Here is a 17,951-nt window from a genome sequence, read left to right on the forward strand (position 1 = left end):
TCTTCCACAAACGAGGTTTCAGGAGTGGCAGTGTACCCAGGGGAGTGGAAAAGATGGAGAATGAGATGGGACAAGATGTGCAGCTGGGAAGAGAGCTCACACTCAGATCAGGGTCCTAAGGCTGTCAGCCCCTGAGAAACCCAGAGAATCTTGAGTGGAGTTAGGCTCCACCTGAGACTGGGCCTTCCCAAACATGCCCCACTGCCTAGGAGTTGAGGAGGCCTATGGCTGAGAGACCAGGTGGAGCCTGACATTCAGAGAAAATCCCGGAGGGGGCAATGTTACCTGATACAATACAGTGACTCTGGAGGTTCTGCAGAGAATGTGGGACCAAGGCTAGGACCTTGCTTGGTGCCTTCTGAGCCCTTCCTGCTAGGATCGAGTAGGCTGAGGAGACATAGTCCAAGAGGGGTTTCGTCTGGATGTTGGAGAAGCCAGATGGCACAGAAGCTAGAAAGACCCAGAGGTGTTGCCCAGGAGGGTGACAACAGGAGAAAGATGGAGAGGCTCCAAGGAGTTGAGACAGGTATTAAGGAGGAAGAGAGACTGGTAGGGGACAAGGAGCCTGGTGTCCCTCCCATGGACAGAGCTGGGAGTAGGGCCAGAGGGGCAGCACTCCCTGGAGGAAGCCTATTGGGCTAGACACTGGGAAAAGGTGAGAGTTCCCCCATACTTGGGATGCTGTCACAAAATACGAATCTTCCAGTGTATGATGAGAGAGGAGGGGAGAGTGCTTCCACTGAACAGACAGTGCCTGGTGTAGTTTCCACTGGCCCCAGTTCCCAGGCCTCACCTCCTGGGCTGGGCTGGGCTGGGCTGGGTGGGGCTGGACCTGGGGCTCTCAGGTCTCCCCCATAGCAACATCTGCACTCTCCACAGTGAGAAGCCTTCTTGGGTCCACATTCTCCTAGACTGGCTGTGCCAGCCTAGCTCATCACATGGGATTAGCCTGAACCTAAACCCCCAGCCTCTCCTGTGTCCCAGTCCCACCCATGAGATCTCCCTTCACAGCGGTTGTCTGGCCACAGACCCATGGCTGCCAGGGGATCACTTCTTAGGGCCACTTCAGGCTTTGGCCTTTTCCAGGAGCACATGAACTCAGGAGCACTAGTGTGCTCATGAAGCAAGCTTGCTACTTCCTTTAGCACCAGTCCAGAAGGGAAAGAAGCTTGGGGAGACCAGGTCAACCTCAGGGATCTTTGGCAGTGGAGGATGGGACAGAGCAGGAGCATCAATCAGCAAGATGACTCTTCCAAACTCAGCCTTACCTGTTGGAGGATAGTGTGCCTTCCTGAGGGACCTGGTAGCTTCTAGCAGCCCTGCCCATCACATTGTGAGTGGAATTCACAGTGACACCTCCATGGGTGTGCCCCACATTCACCCTGGGGCCTTGGGGGTCCCCCAGGTCTGTGTGCCTGAGACAGTGACGAGTGCAGAGAAAGCCAGGCCATACCCATGGGACTAGCAAAGCAGCATCTCCCACCCTATGCTCACCTGATGGGAGACAGCGGAGGCCTGAGCATGGCCTGTCAATATCAAGGACAGGGGGCTGAAGGTCATGACTGGGCTACTTGACTTGTTTCCTGTCCCAGCGAGACAGATGTACACTCTGCACAGTGGCTCCAGAACAGCTTGGGGCTGTCTTTAATATCAAGCCCAAATTATACTTCAGCCACGTTTCAGATTTTTTCTTTCGCTGCTTTTTTCTCCAGCTCCTTTAGGTGTAGGGTTAGGTTGTGTATTTGAGGCCTTTCTTGTTTCTTGAGAAAGGCTTGTATTGCTAAATACTCTCCTCACTGTCTTTGATGCATCCCAAAGATTTTGAACAGTTGTGTTTTCATTTTCATTTGTTTCCATGAATTTTTTTGAATTTTTTTAAATTTATTTTCAGCGTAACAGTATTCATTGGTTTTGCACCACACCCAGTGCTCCATGCAATCCCTGCCCTCTCCAATACCCACCACCTGGTTCCCCCAACCTCCCACCATGAATTTTTAAAATTCTTCCTTAATTTCCTGGTTGATCCATTCATTCTTTAGAAGGATGCTCTTTAGCCTCCATGTATTTGAGTTCCTTCCAACTCTCCTCTTGTGGTTGAGTTCTAGTTTCAAAGCATTGTGGTCTGAAAATATGCAGGGAATGACCCAAATCTTTTGGTACCAGCTGAGACCTGATTTGTGATCCAGGATGTGATCTCTTCTAAAGAAGAGATCATGTGCACTGGAGAAGAATGTGTGTTCTGTTGCTTGGGGATGGAATGTTCTGGATAGATCTGTGATGTCCATCTGGTCCAGTGTGTCATTTAAAGCCTTTATTTCCTTGCTGATCTTTTGCTTAGATGATCTGTCCATTTCAGTGAGGTGAGTGTTAAAGTCCCCTAAGGTGGCTCCAGGATGGCTTGGGGCTGCTTTATTTTGCTTTTCTTTCTTCTTCTTCTTTTTTTTTTTTTTTGAAATATATGAAATATATAACACACAAAGTTATATTAGATGTAGATGTGTAGCATAGTGATTGCACAATTCTATACGTATGTTACGCTCACCACAAGTGTAGCTACCATTTATCACCATACAACATCGTTACAGTATCACAGACTATATTCCTTATACTCTAACTTTCATCCCTGTGACTTTTTCATTCCATAACTGGAAGCTAGTATCTCTCACTCATCTTGGCCCATTTTAACCCTCCCTCCAACCCCTTCCCCTCTGGCAACCATCAGATAGTTCTCTGTGTTAATGAGTCTATTCCCGCTTTTTTGTTTGCTCGTTGCTTCTTTGTTTTGTTTTTTGATTTCACATATAAGTGAAATCATGTGGTATTTTTCTATCTGACTCAGTCATTTAGCATAATAACTTCAGATCCATCCATGTTGTTGTAAATGGCAAGATCTCATGGTGTTTATGGCTGAATAATATTTCTAGATGGCATAAACCAAACTTCTTTATCCATTCATCTATCATTAGACACTTGAGTTGCTTCCATACCATGACTTTTGTAAATAATTTTGCAGTGAACATGAAGGTGCAGATATCTTTTTGAGTCAGTGTTTTCATTTTCTTTGGGTAAATACCCCATTGTGGAATTAATGGATCATATAGTAATTCTATTTTTAATTTTTTGAGGAATGTTCATACTGTTTCCCAGGATGGCTGCACTAGTTTCCATTCACACCAACACTGCACGAGGGTTAGCTTGGGCTCCTTTGAGTAATCCACACCTCATACCACCACAACCCCTTTTCTGATTTTTTTCAGAAATGAAATACGTGACAGTCTTGCTGAACTCCAGAATGTAGTACCTTCGGGAGCCACAAACATGCAGGAAGGATTTAAAATGGTACCGAATCTAGAGCTCTGAGGACCTCTGCTTTATGGAGTCCTTAGAGTGTTCCTGGGTCCTCCCACTGCCCTCCCCCAATACTCCTTCATTTCCTTGCAGGCAAATGAGCAGATTGAACAAGAAAACACTAAAGGTAAGTTGCCTGGTAACTTCACTGTGGGCAGGTGTGGGGGCAGAGCAGGCCTGGGCTTCAGGGAGGTCTGGTGCAGACCCTCGTCTTACTTACTTACTATCACTGACTCTTGGAGCAAGGTGCTGTCCTCTCTGGGCCATGGGTCCCTCCTCTGTGCAGGGAGGTTGAAAACCATCCCTAGTGATGTGTCTCAGAGTAACATGGGGCCATACGTGTACCTTCTAGGTTCTTGGTAACTGAGAGGTGCTTGAACTACACTTGGGCTGCCTGAACAAGAAAACGGAAAAGCCAGGGGACCGAGAGCAGACAAGATTCCATTTCCCGAAAAAAGCACTGGATTTCCCCCCCTTGCTGCCCACACTTTGTCTCCACCACATTTCTGGCCCTGGCTCCCTTCCCTTCAGTTCCTTCCCTCGGCTACTGTCATCCTGTGACTGTGTCCCCAACACTGGAAAAGGCTGTGCTCTGCCCAGAACCGTCTTCATCTAGACTGTAGGGTTGTAGCCCTTGCCGGGAAGGAAGCATAGGCCTGGTGGGGAAGGGCACTGAGCTGGCCATGGGGTCCACAGCCCGAGAGTCTCCACCTTGTCTTCTGGACCCCTGGGTGCGTAGATAGAGCAGGAATTTCTGAGGGCACTGCCCTGAGCCAGAGCCAGGCTTTCCACTGTCCTGCGGGACATCTGGTACAGTCGAATCTGGCTGTCTGTCCCTTTGCTCAACTGAAAGGCTGATGCTTGTGCAGTGAGGTAGCTGGGGTTACCTTTCAGAGCAAGGGTCGTACGTCTGGTCATAGTGACAGTTCAGTAGGAAGGGCCAGAGGGAGGCTCAGCGCTGTCATCTATAATGTAGGTCCTGGCTAAGGCCCTTCTCCCTCCAGGGCTGGGCTGCTAGCCCTCCAGACATTGCTGATGGTGGGTACTCAGGTTGGGGGGGCCTCTCCTCTGAAGGAGGAAGTGTGGGGAGCAGCACTGTGCTCCAGCAGCCTGTGGAGAGTCACCCTGGTGGCCTTTACTGATCAGGCCACTGCGTGCTGCTTCTGCAGGGAAAAAGATTCCCATCGTGATTATCTCTCTGACCGACGGAACTCTGCTGCCACAGCCCTTTGAGGATACCAAGTTCGAAGTGAGTCCCATCCATTGTTACCAGTATTCTGCTCCACATAGCTGGTGGCTTATACTCAACACTTTCATTCTCTTAGGCTGAAGAGGCTCGGAGGCTGGGGGCCACTGTTTACGGCATTGGTGTAAAAGACTATAGGAAAGACCAGGTAATTCCAAGCAGGTAATCAGGTGCCACCTGTGAGCCTAGATGAAGAAAGCTTTCATAGGTGGCTTTCCCAGGGTTACATGAGGATGGACCTATAACCCATCACTAGTGTCTGGATAGCAGATAGCCACTGCAGAAACAAATGACAAGTGTGTAAAACCTGCTGCTGATGGTGCTGGTGGAAGGGCTTTCCCTTTCCAAAGGGTGGGCTGCTGGCCGATGCCAGAGTCTGGCCGTCGGAGTCTAACATGACATGAGGGAAAAGACTCTTTCCTGGGATGGGGACTTCTGTGTCCTCAACCCCTGGCCATGGGCCCCAGGCACCTCCTCTGTCTTATAGCTGTTGGAGATTGCTGACAGCCCAGACCACGTGTTTGCAGTGGACAATGGATTTAAGGATCTACGAAACATTGTAGGAAAAGTGAGTGAGGGATGAGAGAAAGGGAATGGGGTGACATCTCACCACAACTCCCCATTACTGTCCCTGACCTGCCACCCACCCCCTCTATTCCAGCTCGCAGCTAAGTCTTGTATTGATATTACAAAAGTGGAGCCTTCCTCCTTCTGTGCAGGAGGTAAGAGCTGGAGTCACTGTTGTCAACCCAGGGTGGGGGGGCGGTGTTGTACGTGCTGGATGCATGGTGCATGTGGTGGGAGCATGTGTGCGTTGTGAGATTCAGTGTGTGGTGCGTGCATGCAAGGGGTGGTTTAGAGAAAGGTACATGGGTTATAGAAGTAAGTAGATCTTTCTGTGAGGTGTGTATGCCAGGGACCGTCGTGCAGGTATGCGTGTGACTCTGTTTTTTGGTTTTTGACGTAATGTACATACGCCTCTCTGCGTAAGTTTAAAATAGTACCATTATTTCATATGCACATACGGCAAAATGATTACCAAAGAAGTTCATGTGGTAATTTTTCTAAACCCGAAAACCAAAAGTTGAATACGTAACAAGAAAAAAAATATATTTACAAACCTTCAACAGAGAACTGTAAAATGAAATCTGAGAATATATAAAAAGCACAGCACAAGAATAATTAGAGACCACTCCTACAACACAAGTCCGATTCAGTATTTAAAATATCAGTGTAACTTACCACATCAGCAATGTGCAGAAGAGAAACATTATCTCAATGGATGACTAAAGAACTGGACACAGTTCAATGGCCAGCGTTATACTGGGAACGTAACCAGACAGAAGGCATCCATACAGATACAGCTAACATCTCATCCAGTGGTTATGGGGAACTCCTCTCCCTCACATCTGGAACTTCACAAGGGTGCCCTCTCCCCATCCAGGGGTCCCTGTGTCAGTCTGGTGAGGACTCCTATGCAGTGACTACTGGGACAGAAGCCCCCTCTCTGTAATGGGCTCTGTGTGTGCCCACTGGGGATCAGTACAGCGGAAGTGGATGGATAAGCACATTTCTTCCACTGCTAACAGCACTGAGCTGGATCCAGCCAGATGCAGACCCAGAGGCTGGCTCTGGCCTCTGCACTCCTAACTGTAGGGGCATAGTGCCACAGACCACGGGGTCAGACAGACCTGTGTTCACATCTGGCTGTGCTGCCCATGAACGTGCCACCCGGAACAAACCACTGAACATCTGTGAGCTCCCATCTTGTCTCCAAGAAGTAGCAATAACAACACCCATGAGCAGATGTGAGACGGAAGGCCAGGGGATTTTATGAGGACTGGCACAGGATGTAGAAGTTGGTCAGCCCTAAGCAGGAGTAGTGGTACTAATATTCCCATCATCATGGTGCCCCTGGCCGCAGTGCTGAGGCCATGTGTGGAGGGTGTGGGGAAATCATCCCGGATGAAAGCATCTCCAGCCAAATAAGCTATGAGCCGCAGCTCTCTGATTCGTCCTGTCTTCTGCACCAACCTGCAGCGCGAGGGGGGGAGGTGGGGAAGAGACCCCACACAAGTAGGCTCTTCTGGTTTAAAGCACTGAGCCGTGTAGCTGACCTGACAGCTTCGTTTCTCTGATTATGTCCCCTGGACACGCACAGGCCATGGCGTCACAGCAGCCTGTCAAACTGCAGGTACAAATGGCAGTCATCGCCCCTCCCCCATGGTGGCCAGGCCAGGGTGACAGGTGCCTGCCACACACCCACTGACAGCTTAACTCAGCATTTCCTGTTCTGACCTTTTCAGTTGTTGCCCTCTTGAGGAAGCTGCCACAACGTGACAGTCACTGGGAGGCCAAGCTCAAGGCAGGATCCTGGACCCCAAATGAAATCAAAGGAGGCATTTCATCAGGCTGTCACTCGAAATAAATCAGTGGGTCAGGGAGCCTTGGGAAGCAGACAGGGGACGAGCATGAGAGACAGGACCTTTTCAGCTTCTCGGGGTGCTCTCCAGGGTGAGGCAGAGGCCTCTGCTGGCCTTCCTGCCTCTATGCCTGGGCTCCAGCCCATCCTCGGCTCAGTGCCCTCAGGCCCTGTGTGGGTGTTTGGCGTTAGTGTGACTTGTGTGAGTGTCTGGTCTTTGCAAGGTGCATAAATCCCATGGCCAGAGCACCTAGAAAAGCTGGCAGGGGTGAGCACAGACTCCTCATTTCTGCACCGCGGTGGCTCAGGCTGGCATCTCCTACACAGGGCCCGAGGGCACTTAGCAAGCCCCTTCCTGAACCCCAGCCTGGCCTGAGAGTGTGAGGTCCCTAGCCCCCATCAAGGCCAGGCAGGTCTCCCCTCAGCTCTAAGGCTGGGGCGAGGGGTGACACTGGGCTTCCTGCAAGCCCCTCCGTCCACTTTCCAGGGTTCAGTCCACCCCTCCTTTGAGGCCTCACTCCCAGGAGTCTACCCCTCGCCCCTTCCCTGATTCATTGGCCCCTCTGGATTCCCACAGCCCTTGCTCTGTCCCTCTCATTAGTCACTTGTCACGTTGTACCTGCCGTGACTTTGCCTTAGCTGTGTCACCGTTTATTTTTACCATTCAGTACTTTGATATTTTCTCGGACTTTGTGAAGGAAATTTCCAAACCTACAGCAAAGTGGGAACACCAGTACAAGAAACAGCCCCATCTCCACTACCTGGGTTTTACAGTTCATATTTAATATCTGACCATATTTCATTATAATTTTGTCTATCTAGTGCTCTCTCTCTGTCTTGCAAACACACCCATCTATGCCCACACACAAATACAGACACAGTGCATCTTATTTTTTTCTGTGTTTCAAACCAGCTATAGGCATCAGGCCTACCTCATCCCCAAAACCCATCATTCTGTATGTATTTCACTATTTACACCAATATTTGTTAAGAGTTCTCTTTTAAATTGCAGCAAACTTTAGTGCATCATTTGATGACTTCTGGTAAATGCACACCCCAGGAAGACCCAGAGTTTACCATTGACCCCAGAAAACCCCTCAGATCACTTGCCAGGCGATCCTTGCCCCCCCTCCCCCCATCCTGAAGGCAACTGCTCTTCTCAGTTTTTCTCCCATAGGCTAGTTTGCTCCTTTACAACATCCTCTCGGTGGACTCATGTGGTACGAACACTGTGTTTGAACATCATGCTTGCTCTGGTACTCTTGGCACGGTGGTTTGGAGATTCATCCTTCCTGTGTGTGTGCTGGCTGGACTTGGAGTTTTGTGTCAAGGAGGAAGGCTGGAGGGGGCACCTTGTCATTCTTTCTTCTGTCTGTGACTGGCCCAGAGCGAGTCCGTGGTGGCACGTAGTAGGACCCAGGGCAGAGGAGGGCTCTCCTCGGAGATCCAGTGAGCAGGGCCTGCACTGTGTGCAGAGGGCAGGGTGGGCTTTGTGGGGCAGGAGCCCCCAGAGGGGGAAGGCAAGACCCACGGTGCTGGGCAGAGACACATTTGCCACCAGCGTGGGTAGCCGCTATCCATCTACCATGATCAAGCTCCCCTTTCATCCCATCCTCTGTCTGCCAGAGATAACTACCACAGATAGTTCATCGTATGTCTATACAGAGCTATCTAAATATGCTTTCCAAGGATGTTTTTACATGAATGGGGTCGTGCAGTATGTAACATTCCCCAACCATCAGTACATATTCCATTCTACAGATGGAGGAAATTTCTTTCACTACTCTCCCTGGTCAATATTCTGCTCGTTCCTAACATGTGGCTACAGCAGGCTGTGAACACCATGAGGCTCACTCTCTGTGGGCATGGGTCAGGATTCCCTGGGTCAATCCCACAGGTGGGATTGCAGCATGAAGAGGACACACAGGATAAACATTGGTCAGTAGAGTCAGATTTCTCCCAAAGAGCCTGTGCCGAGCAGCAGGGAGTGTTCCCAGAGCCCCACCCTCCCCAGGGCGGTCACGTCTACTCGTGTGACCTTGTCAGTCTCATGGTCCATGGGTTTCCCTTCCACATTGATGATTTCCTCCTGACATTTCCAGACTTTCCAGCTTTCCCACTTCCGGCCTTTCCAGCCTCTCTCTCTCTGGAGCCCCAGGAGGCCCCTGTAGAACTTCTCCATCCAGAAGGACGAGTCTCCCTGTCAGGGGCTGCAGGTCCTCATACCACCCAACCGCAACAATGCTATGGCCCCCTGTGTAGGAAATGCAGCCGATATTAGTCTGTCCCTGGCTTCATTTTCTTCCTGTCATGGTTACTGTTGGAGGAATTGGGTAGGGGCTGCTAGAGCAGAAGGAGCAGCTACTGGACAGAGCAAAATTCTTTAACTCCACGTCTCTTCTACTCAAAAATCTGAACCCATCACCTGCTTTCCACTTACTGAGTCTTGCCAAAGTGACAGGACCCTCTGAGAGTGGCAGTGCCTGGGGACACAGATGGCACTGCTACAGAGGAGGAGTGATGACTGAGGAGGGCCCCGAGGACTACAGTGCACACCTCATGGGAAGGGGGCATGTGGGCAGAAGGACAGTGTGCAAGATTCCTGAGGAGTGCAGGCTCTGTGAGGTCCCAGGCTGTCAGGCAGCCCTGCCCTCAGCAGCCGCCCTATATCCTGGGCAAACTGGTGATAGCTGCTCAGAACTAAGAGAAGAGCAGAGGGGGCAGAAGGGGGACTTGCCTTGGGCACATGAGGTCAGATCCTAGCCCTGTACCTGCCAGGGGCTCCAGGGAAAGCCACTTGCCCTCTCTTAGCCTCAGCTTCCTTCTGTCTAACTTAGGGCATAATGCCTAGTGCGGGCATGTTGGGAGGTGAGGGAAAGTATAGATCAGCCCATAGTATATGCTGTTAGTGAGGAGTGTTATTTTGGATGAACTCCGGTGTTACACACCTTGGCCTGGCACAGATTTGTGCACTTCTGGTTCCTTCTGCCTGTTTGCTAGTGGCAGGAAGAGTCTACTTGCTGTTTTGGCCTCCTCTGGAGCCTGATCTCACCTGTAGCCACACACAGCCCGCTGAATTTTCCCTTCTCTGCCTGTATCTAATAACAATGTGGGTTATGCGTTTACAGTTCTGTCTTGTAAGGAAATACTTCTTTGCAATAAAAAATCCTGGGATAACGTGTAAATACTACTTCTGTGAGACTGAGGGGCAGCAGCTCTGTTCAGGGTGGCCTTAGCTGGGCTGGCAAATGGTTTTATGGGAGATAACCCCAACTGCTTGTTCCAGGCCAATTACGGAGCCCTGTGTCATGGCAGGCAGGGTGAGCAGTGAGTAGGCGGCCTAGCGCAATCGAAGTCAAAGCAGCATTGTGGTATTGGCTACTGTATGTGGGAAAGAATGTGTTCCTTAGGAATATCAAGCCTACCCGGAGTAGACTACATGCAGATTTCTTGGCATAGGCCATCAGCTGGACTTTCCTGTCCTCTATCAACTCCTCATCTTGCTTCCATGTGGTTCATGCTCCTTTAAGGCAGAGACGCTGCTATCAGGAGACTTCAGAGGCCAAGCAGGTACCATGAGCTGGAACAGTGAGTCAGGGCAAGCCAAGAATGATGTGCTGCGGTGTGATGGAGAAAAGGCAGCCACTGGCCCCAGGGAGATGCTCCCTTGTGAGCAGGACAGTGGCCCCTAGCTAAGCCAATTGTTGCCATGCAGAATTTAAACCCACTGATGCCACGTGTTCCCATTTTCCAAAAATCCAGTAATCTGGATTTTAGGGAAACTATGTAGACTTTGAATGCTGACTTCCATTTTTAGAGTTTTTTTTTTTTTAATTTTATTTATTTATTTGACAGACAGAGATCACAACTAGGCAGAGAGACAGGGAGAGAGAGGAGGGGAAGCACGCTCCCTACCAAGCAGAGAGCCCGATGCAGGGCTCGATCCCAGAACCCCGGGATCAGGACCTGAGCCAAAGGTAGAGGCTTTAACCCACTGAGCCACCCAGGTGCCCCCTGACTTCCATTTTTAGAAAATACTTGAAAGACAAACATACCATGTCAGCAGGTCTGCAAAATCTACAGAGTAAGAATCTGTTTTCTTTAAAGCAGAAAATTTTCAAACTTTCCCTCAATCAGTGGGAGATGCAGTAAGAACTGAAGTAGGAGAAATCAGGACAGCCATATCTAAGGTTGCACTGGAATTCTGAGAAATTGTTCCATTAATTCATTGACCTAAGGCAAATCAAACTTTAGGAACTGGAATGACCTATGCTGGGAAAGGTACAGAGGAGGATGCTAATGACCTTGCGCTTGAGGCTGAAGACCTGCCTGTTATCCTGGCTAAATCCTTACTAGGATTTATCTCTTCTGGCTAGAGCCTATCTGCTAACTATCCTCTCTGTCCCCTGCTGTTTACCTCCAGCACCAGGAAGCACCAGGGGCATACAGCAGCCTGGTGAAGGTCTAGGGCATAGACCTGCACCTGAGCATCTCAGTGTCTTCACACTGAGAGAGGAAGTGTTTGCTGAACCCCAGGTGGGTTAGTTATGTCCATGAAGCTTCAGGAGGAGGCAGAGGAAACGTAATCATCTATAGACTTCCAGAACCACAGTTAAGACAGGACTTCTCTTTCCCTGGCAAATTCTTCTGCACAGGGTCCTGGGCTCCTTGCTTGCCACGCCTTAGTCCAGTCCCTACTCCTGGGATCTCCAGCCTGCACAGAGGAGGACAGGCAGGAGGAGAAAACCCTAAGCATCAGAAAGTCACACAGGCACCAGGCCTGGGTAACCAGCTTAGGCATGGGACAGTGTTGTCTCCAGGCTTGTGGTCCTGGCTCTTCTCTCATTCATGTGGGAGACCCCATGGAGAGCATTGCCTGTACCCCTCAGGGAGTACTTGGGCATTTCAGGGTCTGAAAACCAGGACTAGCATTGACCCCATGGAGGAGATGAGGCTGGATGCCTTCATGGGCTCCATGGTTCAGGGATGGATGTGAGGGGACCCTGAGTGCTCAAGTCCCCTCAGCACTCAGAGAGGACTCTCAGTGACACTGGGTGAGAATCTGGCCCTGGAGTGTCACACATGGTTTGAACATAGTTACTTCCTCAGGAGGAGTCCCTGGGAATAGGATTCTGGGGTAACCTGCTATAACTAGCAGATAAGAGGGAAGGCAGCCCTCAGTTCTGCCTCACACAGACCTTCAAATGTTGCCTTTGCAGAAGAATATGCTGTGACATTTTATGATACTGCCTTAGATCTATACACAAAGGATGAAATTGTTTGTAGATACAAGTTGGAAGACAATTTCTATGGTAAGTAGCCCCAATATTGCCTCCAAAGTGACAAATTCCCCACCTCAGGCTGCCTTTCCCCTCAGCCAGCCAGGCCTTCAGAGCCCTAGATGACCATGCACTGTGAACATTGTGAGGATAGACCCATGTGGACAAGGGGAAGGAGGGATCTGACCGAGAAGTTGGGAAGTCATCAACCCCAAAACACAAGAGCCTCTTGGAGCAGGGCTTTTCCCCTACTGAGAATGGCTCTGGGTGCAGGGTGTGCCCCAGAGCTGCTCCTCCCTCCCTTGGCTCAGCACTCACTTGCCTTGAGTGACAAGGACCAGAATCCATGGAGATTGCTGGTAGAAACAGAGGCAGCCCTGGGGCTCTGAGCGTGGGCCAGGTGCACTGGTAGTTTCCCCAGAGGGTACATCACCTGGGACGGAGAGAGGCTGCCAGCTGCCAGGCCCGGACCCTGAAATCCTGGCACAGGCATATGTCACATGTGTGACCTTCGCCAAATGAGGAATCTATTCTCAGCCTCTCTTTTCTCTACCGTAAAATGAGGCCAGTATGGTAGCTGAGCTAACTAAGCCATATTGCCTATGTAAACCAACGTTTGGGAAACACTCAGGCTCAGGTGTACCTCCATATGGCCGAGTGGTCTGAGGAAGTACACGGGTGGGCAGGCAGATGTGCCCTCAGTGCTGAAGTGGGTGTGATTCTCCCCAGAGATCTAGAGGGCAGGAGGACTTTCTGTGTCCTCCTCGGCTCTCTCAGTTAGCCCCTGATGCCATCATTTGACCTGATTATAGTATGTTCAATGACATCCTCCTCCATCTGGTCAATCCTTAGCAAATGCTCTCCCCCCGGGTATCTTTAGTTTCTCTTCTTCTTTCCTGTGGGCACACAGAACAAGATAGGGCCCTGCTGTGGCCACATTCCCACAGCTGCAGTGTGTAGATGGCCTCAGGGGATTAGATTTTCCTCACTCAGTACTTTCTCAGGAGTGGCTTAAAGACTGAGGAAGCCTTTATTCGGAGAACAATGTTCATGGAGCCCTTACTGTATCAGGTAATGTGCTAAGGGCCTTGCATATACCATGTCCCTAAATTCTCAAAACAGACCTATTGTTATTTCTTAGTATAGCTCTGGGATGAAGCAGAGGGGTAATAATGAGTTTGCCCAAGGTCTGGAGCCATTGTAGAAAGAGCTGGAAAGCAGACAGAGGCGATCTTATTGCCTAGTCTGAGCCTTGCCTTGCTCAGGTGACATTTTTAAGGAGTGGTGGACACAACCTATCTCCTAGAAAATGTGCTCAGATACTTCCTCTGTGGCCTGTGACTGTACTGGTTCACACTCTGGAGATCACCAGTGTTTCTCTCCAGTGTGGGCTGGTGCCAGGGCCTCACATGGGAGAATCCAACACATACTCCTCTGCATTTCAGCTGTTGGCCGCTCTGCATGCATTCAATGACTTGTAGCAAGTGGCCTAGGAGGTTTTTTTTGTTTTTGTTTTTGTTTTTTATTGCCAAGACCTCTGATGCACTGATAGGGAGTGAATCAATTTTTTCTAATTATATTTTTCTTAGGTTTGTATGTCTGGGAAAACGTTTTAGAAAATACAGAGACGCATATAGAAATTTTAAAATCAGTATTGCTATGTGCCTTATGTATTCTGTCTAGTGTGTAATGTTTTTTTACTTTTTGAGAAATTTTATACTAGTTTAAATAAATAAAGTATTCAGCTTAATCAGTTAATAGTGGTCTGAAAACTCCTTTCCACTTCAGCAAGCTTCTGGGCCCTCAATGTGCCAACTACCTGCCATCAGTTCCTCTCTGCTCTGGACTGTGAACACCCTACTGAAAAGTAAATTGCATTTCTTAGGGGTTTTTTTCCCCCACTAACCCCAATTACCTCTCAGCCACAACTGCCTTTCTTGAAATCTTACGTGGTGGTTAGCTTTCATCATCAGCCCAGTGGACGGGTCAGACAGTTCAGGAGCTCATAGCTAACATGACCATTGTGTTAAGCCAGGGCTGGTCCATATGGAAATGAATAGTTCTGTAGGGAATAGTCCTGGCTTGTGACCAAAGTTAGAGGTATGAAAAGAGTTTGGTCTCAGGAGAGAGAGGGTGCCAGAGCTGCAAGAAACAACTATTCTGAGCCTCTTGAGTGCCAACTCCCAGGATCCCATTTAAAACACACACACAGAGAGAGAGAGAGAGAGAGAGAGAGAGAGAGAGAGAGAATAAAGACAATGAGAGGGACTCTTCCTTTCTCAGGCTTTGCTACCTCACTAAATGGCACCACCATCCACCCAGGCATTGTGGCCAAACCCTGCCAATCAGCTCTACTTCCTCTTTGCTTTCACTCCAACAGCCTCAATGTCCAACACGTACCCGGATCTGGCCAGCCCCTGGTCAGATTCATTATCTTAGAATGAAAACCAAACCCCTTCCCAGGGCTCACAATGCCCTGCCCGCCTCTTCACTCACTTCTCTCCACAATAAGCTCAGCTAGTTATGCCCCAGGCCCTTGGCACATGCTGCTCACAGGAGCCAGACACTCTTTTCTTGGATCTTTCCCTGGCTTTCCCCTCACCTGCTTTCAGCTCTAGGATCCTCTCCTCAGACTTTATTTGGGATGGAAATTTTCAACAGTAAAGAAAAGTAACAAAAATTGTAGAATGAACTTGACACAGCTTCACCTACTTTCAATAATTATCAATGCTGGACCATCTGGTTTTATTGACGCCTTCACTATGGACTACTTTGAAGCAAATCCCAGCCATCACATCAGTGAAGTCACTGAAGAATACAGATTTTTGTTTCTGTAAAAGGAAATGGTATCTCCTAAGGACAGGACAGGTCCCCCCATTCCTAAGCTGTGTCTTTTCCTTTCCACTCTCTGTCCTCCCCTTGCTTCTTGTCTCAGCACTTTTCACTGTCTGCATTTATTTTGTTCCTTGTTAGTTATTTCAATGTCTGTCTCTCTCCAACCCCTCAAATGTAAGGCCCTTGCGAACTGGGACTCAGCGAGGCTTTTCCATCCAACCAGAACATTCTAGAGAACCTGGTGCACAGTAGGGACTCAGAGGAAGACAGAGAAGAGAAGCTGGTGTCTTTCAAAGTGTTAACTCTGCTTGCCAGGGGCTGGTATAAAGGAAGAGATGGATGAAAGGACATGCCATTGACATTATTCTATTGTGATTTTTCTCTTAGATAAAAAAGCCATATTTAAGGATGATGAATCTTTAGTTTGTCCAGGACATACCTTTGAGAAGCCTGGAAAGTAAGTATCTCAGGTCAGCGGCCATGTGGGCAGTTTTTGTCACCACGAGGTGTATAGAATGTGGGATTGTACTTTTCCTGGTGCACCACGTCTTTCAGAATGCTCAGGGCATTCTTCATGACTGTTCTTACTGGTGGTTCTCTGAGATGCTCGGGGATCTGCTGTGGCCCAGTCTGTGCTGAAGATAGAAGAATATAAGACCTGTCGTCCCCAAGGATGGTCCTTTTGCTCCAGGCAACCTTTCCAAGCTAAGCCAATGTACTCTGTAAATAGAGGAGTCAGTCACCAAGCCACCCTCCCTGAAACTTAGCCCATGGCCACGAGGGAGTCTGTCCCCAGGGAAGACAGTTCATGCCTGGTCAGCCTTTACTGTAGAGGTTGACCTCAAGTGCTTAGGGTGAGCCCCCTTACCTATGCTGTATGCTCATGTGTGGCCCCAAGGTGTGGTGAGCAAACCATTGCAACGCGAAAATCTTCAGGCTGTGGTGTGAACAGAGTGCAAGAACTATACCTATCCAGGTGGTTGTTACCACATGATCTTTCTGTGCTTCAGGGTGGTCATCATCGAATACAGCCTGAACAATGGGGTCACCTTCATTGAGGAGAACATAAAAGCCACCAGCCTGAACTGTGTGAGTGCCATGGTGGGACTGCAGCCTTCCTCATGGGCAGTCCAGAGTGCCTGTACTGGAGGCAAAAGAGGGGGACATGGTAGCAAGGGCCTGAGCAAGTAGCTCCTGCAGACAGGCAGCTGGGGCAGCTTCTCACAGCCAGCTTGGGGCCCTCAGCCTGTCATCGGCAAGCTGTCCCCACACTCAGGCTTCTCAGGTGCCCTGAGAGGAGGTCCATAGGAGTCCCTGCAATGCAGCCACCTGTCCAGGCTTTGCAGAAACTCATGTCACTGGAGGCACATGAAAGAGGACAGCCAGAGCCCTCAGCAGACCCTAGAAATGGTGCTGAGCCTCTGACACTTGCCTACCCCCTTGCCACCTCCCCTGGCCCAGCTGTGGTGGTGGTGGGGGAGCTCAGGGCTCCATCCTGCATTCTAGCCAGGCAGCTGAGAGAGGCTGGGGGGCTGTGGGCTAGGAGCCAGAGTCCAGGACCTCTGGGACACTGGGACACTCCAAATCCAGGTCCCGGACACAGGGCATCTGGAGGGTGGGGCCGGGTGTGTTTCCACCATATGGATGCAGCTGCTGGTACAGCTGAGCCCACATCCGCCCATCACTGGCCTGAGCCCCAGGCCACTTGGGAACCCCCCTCCCCGGTCATTTGGCAGAGACCATCAGCCTCCCCTCTACGTCCACTGCTTTCTCGTGATCCTCAGCTGTCCCTCTCTGCTAGCGCTCTCTAACCCTACCCTCCTGCAATGGGAGGGGAAGCAGCCAGGGCTGTGGGAAGGGCCTGGGGCTCAGCTCAAGGACAGGCACATAAGCAAAGAAGGTTCTGCTCCCAGGTTCCTCCTCAAAGCTCCATGTCTTCTGGATACCTGGCATAGGGCACCATGACATGGGCGACAGAGAGCGTTAGGATGGAGAAGACAGCTGCCTGGGAGGAGGGATGATGGTGCCTAATTGCCACCACTGTAGTGTCCATCCCAGCCTGGGAGAGTTCCAGCAGTGTTGACAGTCCTCCGACTGGGTCTTCGCTTATGCCCGGACATACATTCCTGAATCAGCAGACTGACTCACCTATGTGCCCATCAGGAGTCCCACCAACTGACAGTCCACCCCCTGCACACACATGTCAGAAAGACCTCAGGAGGAGCCACACCACCCTGGGCTCCGACCCTGCCTCCCCCTTCAGCCGCTTTGTCTCCTGGACACAGATCCTCAGTCTTCTCCCTCCCCTGCCTCTGGGAAAGGAGACCAGTTAGCTTAGGGCAGGGCTGTGCAGCATGTCCGCCGAGGGGTGTAGTGAGGACTGGCTTTGTCCCACCATGGGGATTCTGCTCCCTGGTCGGGGCTCTGGGACAGAGCCTCTGAGCAGGGCCGGTGGTGCACTCTGTGACCCAGAGCTCTTCAGTGGCTCTCTGGGTGCTGTCTCTGTCCTCCAGCCTTCAGTGTTCTCTGGGGTGGGGAACTCTGAGGCCGATGGGAACAGGTGGATGGGGAGGTCTGGTGTGGGTACTAGGGTATGCTCCCAGTAAGAGGTCACTCATGCCCACCCCTGTCGCTAACATGTCTGGATTTTGCAGGAGGACCCATTAAAGTCCATAGAACGAACAGAGATAACCACAATACCCACGACGACCACAACGCCTACGACAACCACAACAACCACAATGACCACAACGACCACGACGACCACAACAACAACAACGACCACGCGGACAACCACAACAACCACAACGACCACGCGGAC

Source organism: Enhydra lutris, unplaced genomic scaffold (assembly GCF_002288905.1).
Source record: "Enhydra lutris kenyoni isolate GAN:26980312 unplaced genomic scaffold, ASM228890v2 scaffoldscaffold12, whole genome shotgun sequence".
NCBI lineage: Eukaryota > Metazoa > Chordata > Mammalia > Carnivora > Mustelidae > Enhydra > Enhydra lutris.